At 42.6% G+C, this 7,271-nt stretch overlaps 1 long non-coding RNA gene across 1 annotated transcript; it reads right to left on the minus strand.

The window, feature by feature from the left end:
- Nucleotides 1-1,001: 1,001 nt before the first annotated feature.
- LOC148381965 (uncharacterized) lies at nt 1,002-1,751 on the minus strand. The gene is made up of 2 exons (XR_015854410.1): nt 1,668-1,751; nt 1,002-1,519 (listed from the first exon to the last, which is right to left on the minus strand). It is a non-coding gene; the product is annotated as an uncharacterized LOC148381965 (long non-coding RNA).
- Between the last annotated feature and the right edge of the window lie 5,520 nt (nt 1,752-7,271).

Consider the following 7,271-nt stretch of genomic DNA (forward strand, 5'->3'; position numbering starts at 1 on the left):
CCTCTATGTCCGTCCGATCGTTGTAGGTGGCTGCCTGCTTAAACAAGTCTCAGTCAGTGGTGTCAAAGCAGACACAAAGTGCATCGGAGGCACCTTCAGGCCACACCCAAACCCGCCTCCGAACCGGCCTGGATGCCTTCACCAATTGTCTGTATGCGGTGAGATGGTCAGAAATTTTGACCAGAATCATATTTGGTCAGAATAATATTTTGACGCAGAATATGATGAATCTAGCAGTTCACTTGGGCTGAGCTGAGCACGTTTTCTGAATTGTGCCCCTCCCGTCACTCTGGTTAGGTTGGCATGGTAAAAAGTGCTCTTGGGGGCTTTAGAGTGATCTCGGCACATGAAGAAATGACCACCTGCAACGTTTGGTTTAGGTTTTATAAGCATTTTTAATTTTATTGCTTAAGTCGCATTTTCTCGACGAGCTGAGCACATTTTCTGAGATGTGCCTGTGGTTAGGTTGGCATAGTAAAAGGTTCTCTAGGGGGCTTTAGAGTGCCGAGTTGACCACGGCGCATGAAGAAATGACCATCTGCAGCGTTTGGTTTAGGTTTAAATCACATTTTCTCGACGAGCTGAGCACGTTTTCTGATTTGTGCCACTCCCGTCACGCTGGTTAGGTTGGCATAGAAAAAAGTGCTCTTGGGGGCTTTAGAGTGCCGAGTTGACCACGACACATGAAGAAATGACCACCCGCAACGTTTGGTTTAGGTTTTTTGCGCTTTTTTAATTTTATTGCTTAAATTGCATTTTCTCGACGAGCTGAGCACGTTTTCTGAACTGTGCCTCTCCCGTCACTGTGGTTAGGTTGGCATAGTTCTCAGGGGGCTTTCGAGTGCCGAGTTGACCGCTGCGCATGAATAAATGAACATCTGCAGCGTTTGGTTTAGGTTTTAGGCGCATTTTTAATTTTATTGCTTAAATCGCATATTTCGACGAGCTGAGCACGTTTTCTGAATTGTGCCTTGTGCCCCTCCCGTCACGCTTCGACATACTTTTCAAAGTCAAAGTCTCCTTTATTGTCAATTCCTCCGCATGTCAAGACACACAAAGAGATCGAAATTACGTTTCTCACTATCCCAGGGTGACAAGACAGAGTTCACAACGCACATACAAGTAAACAACACAGGAAAAATAAAACAAGAAGTCAACATCAATGAACAATAAGAGTGATAGCACGCTAGCCGCTCCCGATGCCCAGCAGAGTCCGGAAAGATGACAGCCAACCAGGCCACTGTGAACACGAGCACACAGCAGGCACGCACTGTCCGGTTCGTGGATCCTATCAGGCGAACGCAACCCATCTTGTCGTCCCGCGAACGAACGTACGCCAGGAGAATGGAAGGCACGCCTGGGCGAGCTGGGTTGGCCGCAAGCCTGGCCCGACGTCTCCGCGCTGGCCCCTCTTCTCTTTTTGTTTACATTCACTGAAGCTAAACGCGAACAACTTGAAACGTCACTTCCGGCTTCTTCCCCAGTCTTGAAGGAGGCGGCTCGCTGCAGTCAAACTCGTCTGCGCGGCAAATTTAAATTATATTTTTCAGAGCAACAGCTTCCTTTTCATTGTTTCGATCGTCAATTTATATTTATAAGCCCATAAGCTAAATAAAACCGATTTATACATATACCGGTGTCTCTGGGCAACGGAGATGGGGGCTCACCTATCATGAAGTGATGAGGCATTACAATCTTGATCCTCTGAATAACGACGCCATGGTTAGCGAGTTTGTCAAAAAATGTTGAAGGCCAGACCGGATGTGCGGCGGATAAACATCATGTTCATTGCATAAATTTAAAAAATGTCATTGTCTGAAACCGTGTTAATGTTTTATACTAATCTCTTTTATTCAATAAACATTGTTAAAGAGAGTTACAGAGTCATGCGTTTTTTTTCCAGTAACAACAATAGAGTATCTAATGTCTAATAACTAACCCATTTTACTACCGGCGATGTCTTCTTTCTTTTTCTTTTATTTATCACGCTTACATCTTTTGCATCTTCATCCCTAGTGTATTTTAAACGTTTAAAATCTGCACGAGCAAAGGGGTTGGAGATGCTTGTTTCCGGTAGGTTGAGCTGTGCTAGTGTACGGAGAAATTCGGTCCAACCTACCGGTTGGCCGGTTAGTTTAGTCCTACTCACACATAGTAGATGTCTCAACAAATCGCTCATATGTGAGCCTTTGACAGTTTGTCCTCTAAAAATAAATTCACTTAACGGCGTCCAGCTTACATCTTCTGCCGATAATCTTTTCAACACATAGGTGGCGTTGCGACGGAAACGTGGACCTATGGCGTCCAAAATATCGCCCCACTGTTGACCTGCCACCTCATCTGTCGTGTTTCTTTCACCCGCTCATTGGCTTCGTTGCGAATCGCAATAGGAATTTGCTCAGAGTCTTTTTGTTTGGCCAACCCTATGTAACGTTGCATCAGGGCTTGATAAATTTTGATCTTTTCATATTGATTTGAATTTTTATTATCCAAAATCTGCTTCATCTCCTCATCCAAAGAATACTCGGCTGTAACGCGAATGGTCAGGGCAGGTCGATTTAGTCTCTCGAGCTGATAAGGGGAGATCAGGTACATTTTCTGCGCCATTTTCAAACTCATTTTATGATTTGTTCATAAAATCACTAACGACGCTCCCCAGAACAGGTGCGAATGCGGCTAGTAAAGGCAATATAAAACCACCTTTCTGAACTAACACAGCTCTTTTCTTCTTCAAAGTATTTTTCTTATCAGCCAAAAAGCGGATATTTTTCTTTTGCTTTTTAAGTTTCTTGTCGAGTTTTGATTTTAGAGGGACATGTCCTTTAAGAAGATTTAGAGCAATCTCACACAATGCTTTCACTAAACTAGTAGGACCTCTGAGGAGTAAATACTTACGTTTGGCCGGTTTGGATGTAAACAAAGACTTGAGTAACGGAGCATTTGTTTTTAAAAGCTTCATCATCGTTTTATTGTTTGGGGATATAAACTACAGGCCACTGGTTATGCAGTACACCTGTACGTAGTCTATATTGTTCTGGGCACGTAGGTGTCAAATCTATCACTAAATACCCGTGCGGCTCCCTTGTAGCATCCTCAAAACACTCCAGGAAAAACTTCCGGTTGTTGGGAGAAATTTGATTCGTCAAAACATTCACTTGCAATTTATCGCGGGGGTTTTTGAACAAAATGAAATAATTACTGTTTAAACTAATAGTACGGCTGAATATGCCCTGATGGAATACATTCTGTGTTAGCATTATAATGCTTAAATTTTTATGATGTCTATATTGGGTGAATATTCGAACCACTTCCGGATTCCGAAGCTTGGAAGATGATGTCATCCAGAATCAATAGATGCTGCTGCTGTGGCGGGAACAACTTCTCGTCATCAAAAGATTCAGGCAGTCCCTTGATAAAAATGATGTCTTTATTCAGGTTTTTGAGTTCATCGTACATTGGTTGATATGAAGTATAAACCCAGACAATCTTATCAGTTTTTTTTCTCATAACATGTTCAGGATTTTCCAATATTTTTTTTACAAAGAAAGTCTTGCCACAACCTGCTACTAAAGATGAAAAAGGAAGTTCTAATCCAGGGTCAAATTCATTTTGGTTAAAAGCCATTTCCACACACGCACGCAGGGATAGAGAAATGTCAATAGCCAAACGGTTCAGTGGTGCCTCATCCCAACAGCCTTCTTTTGTCATATACCACAAGAAGCCGCTTGGAAAATGACGTGTTTCTGAGATGAAACCCTCTCTTATCGCGAACAATGTTATGTTGAGGGGCGTATAGCACATCTGTGGTTGCACCTGATGTGTCGATGTACCCTTGAACCAAGTTGAGCATGCTATCGAGATTGATGCTCTGACCGCTTTCGTGAGTCTGCGTGATTCCCTTCACCTTCATGACTGTGCGACCTGTCTCCCGCGTCCTGTAAGCGTATGTTTTTGGCCCTGCTGAGACAAATTCTAAAATGCTGTCATTCGAAAGCTCATCTGTCAAATCACCCAGATAATCCCCTAGAGGGAGAACACTTTCGCCCGGTTTCACCGTGTACACAAGGCTGTCTGTATAGGTGTAAAGGACCTCTGTAAAATTTCTAAATAGCTGTACATTTTTAGACGTGGATAGGCTGTTGTGAAACATGCTGCAGCCACGTTTGATGTTTTTGACGCGGGTATCTCATTGTTTATGTTGAAACAATACTGTACAATCGAAAGCTTTTTGCTGATAAAGTGGAAGAATTTCACATCGTACAGACCTGAAAACAGAAGTTCAAAAAATTCCTCAGATTTTGTCACAATTTTTGTTTGTCATGTTCTCATGCTGCGCGGGTTTCCCCCATAGATTGTTAAGACAGAGTTTTGAAACCTGTCTTTTTCCCTGGTTTACAGCAATTTTGGAAGGGTCTAGTTGGATACCCTGATGAATTGCGTACCCTTCTATGTATCTTTCTTTATCAGCCTGATTGACCACGTGAGCCGGATAACCTGAAGATTCCTGTTTACCTTTTAGAAATGTTTGCATGTAATCATGGAAAATTGTGTCACTCGCCCTTGTGTAATGCCATACTTCGGTAATATCTGCAACCGTGTAGCCGAGATCAAGTGCCTTAACAAATTCAGGGTTTGTCCAAACACCTGTTAACGATCTTTGCTCATCATTATGTGTACACGCCGTCTGCTGGTTGTTACGCTCAGCGCATGTACGACAGTGTGAAGACGAGTTTACCTTTAGCTGTTTTGAAGGGTAAAACAGGAAAATACAAACCACGGGGTGGGTTGGCTGTGGTGCTGATGAAACCGAAATACGACCTGGGGTCTTTAAAATCACCGTGGATAATCGTTGGATGACTGATGGGTTAGGTTCCTGTACTATTGATGAAAGGGTATAATGACGTCACATCAACATACAACACACGCTCGTTAGGTTCTGCCGTGTATCTTAAAACGAATGCGTTTGTCCGACCCCCAAAAAGGGCCTGCCTCGGCTTGAGCGGTGTCGGAAATTTGGCTTTTTTCAGGAATTCCTTCACCTCTATGTTCAACTTTTTCATTTGCAACCATTCGTGCTCCCACATAATTACAAGGTGCACATCCTGTTTAAGCTGTAGTTCCTGAATTTTCTTTTGGGTGTTATCAAACCTCTCCTGAAAAGGGCGTTTTGTTGTTGGACATATTTTAGAGAGGTCGTAGCATTCTGCGCAGCCGTGGTGATAACAACCAAAATACTCAAACACAATTTTTACGCCCCCAATTTCAGAATATCCGTCTACCGTGTAGTTACCTATCTTAACCTCGCCCCTGTTCAATGCATGCCTAATGTGAATATTTTGGCTATGCATGATCCATTGCATGTACTGAATAGAGTCATGCGAAAAAGCTTTGTACTGACGCATATAGTTGTCTGAAGGTGTAATGGCTAGTGTTTGAGGGTTAGAAAATTAGTGTGAAAAACTTTCATGCACGCAGAGGCTGTTGTCACAGCATTGAATGGGTATGTTCTGGTGGCCTCAAAAAACTCACTCCTGAATTTCTCACACCCCTGCATTAACAGGTCAACGTCATTCTTGCAGTAGGCTATCGCCTGTATAGCAAAATCAAACACATTGCTAGCTTCTTTGGCATACCATTCATTAAACTTGGCTCGTTGAGGGGGTGACATTCGCTCGATATCGTAGTACGTAGGGTCAGGGTGACACCCCACGTAGTTTAGATGCTCTAAAGAGCTGAATTTGTGTGGGAAATAACCCTTTGATTTGTCTTCAAACCCCAGGGCCTTAGGCATCGCACTTAGAGGTATTGTTAGGAATGAAAGCAAGTCTATGAATCGAGATTTTGTGTCTAAATCGACAAAAGACAAAAGACAGAACCTGCATCAGAATGTCAAGTTTGAGACCTAATTCAAGCATTCTCCTTATCAAGATTTATGAATCAAAACCTCTCGCATTATGTGCAATAAATGTAGTTTGTTTAAACCGTGGTCTTCGAAAAAATCTGAGAAATTCGTCAACACAATCTGTGCCAAACCACTGTTTCACCAGTCTATTTGTTTACAACAGATGAGAAAACATTTGTGTAAACCATCTGTATCTACATAGGTTAAGAAATCGTAGTAGACTACATTTTTGCAAGGTGGTTGAGGCTTGATGGGCTGAATGTAGCACATGTAGGGGTTCAGCAATGCATCATCTTGATTTAAGATCTCATCACACACTGTGCATTTTTTAACAGGGCAGCGATGTTTAGCACCGGTACCATCAGCTTTCACATAATACTGGAGACCACACTGCAAGCATTTTTTGTATGAAGTGCAGTTGCTCACATGATTCGTCGCTCGAAACTCTTTATGTTTGGCAAAGCATTCCTCATTACGACAAGTTTTGTTACAATCAGGGCAGATAACACGTTTAATCCGCCGTTGTTTACAACACGGATCGAGACAAACGGTACAGTGTACTTCACACTGGTGCTGTTGCTAATTCTCGTGCCCCTTGTAGCAATGTCGGTCTGCAAAAGAACGCGTGACCAACGAATGTCTCTGTCGCTTTCACGCCGTAGTAATGACCCTAGAGGTGTAAGACAAATAAAGTGTCGTTGTCTGTTTTGGGATAATGTGTGTTGAAAAAAGTCATGGGGCGACAGTCCTCTTTTCGGTACATTACAGTTATTTTCCGTCTGAGAACTTTCTCAAATTTATGAACATCCCCCAGACTCACAGGTGTTTGACAATTCAACCCCACACTCTCATGTAAAAGCCGTGCCTGTCTTGTGGCCTGTTTTGTTGTTAGTGTGTCATTTAGCAGATAGGTTAGTGAGAGAGCAAAGCATAGATTGTTGTCTTTATTACGAGGTATGTGTAAGTGTCATTTTTTAAACCTCAAAATTTCTCTGTTGGTACTGTTCAGCAACCTACGACGCATTCCACCGCGCAATGGAGTGACTATTTGTACAATAAGCTCTAAGCTCTCATCAGCCAGAAGCTCTGCATTTGATTGGGCTAAACGCTCAAGCATGTCTGATACACTATCTCTGATAGAATTTATGTCCCTTGTTTGCTGGTAGATGTGAGCTCTTTCATTACCACTCACTAACTCAGCTTGAATCACATCACCTGGTTGTGCTCAGCTAACCACCTCTTGCAAAACATCATCTATTTTCTTTTCAATCTGGAGTTAAAAGGTTGCAAAATCATTGATGTTCGCTTGCGATGGTATATTTAACTGTCGCCTTACCTCGACATTATTGAAATGCGGTCTATTGACTAC

Source organism: Syngnathus floridae, chromosome 19 (genome assembly GCF_059516105.1).
Source record: "Syngnathus floridae isolate MCC-2025c chromosome 19, RoL_Sflo_1.0, whole genome shotgun sequence".
In the NCBI taxonomy this organism is placed as follows: domain Eukaryota; kingdom Metazoa; phylum Chordata; class Actinopteri; order Syngnathiformes; family Syngnathidae; genus Syngnathus; species Syngnathus floridae.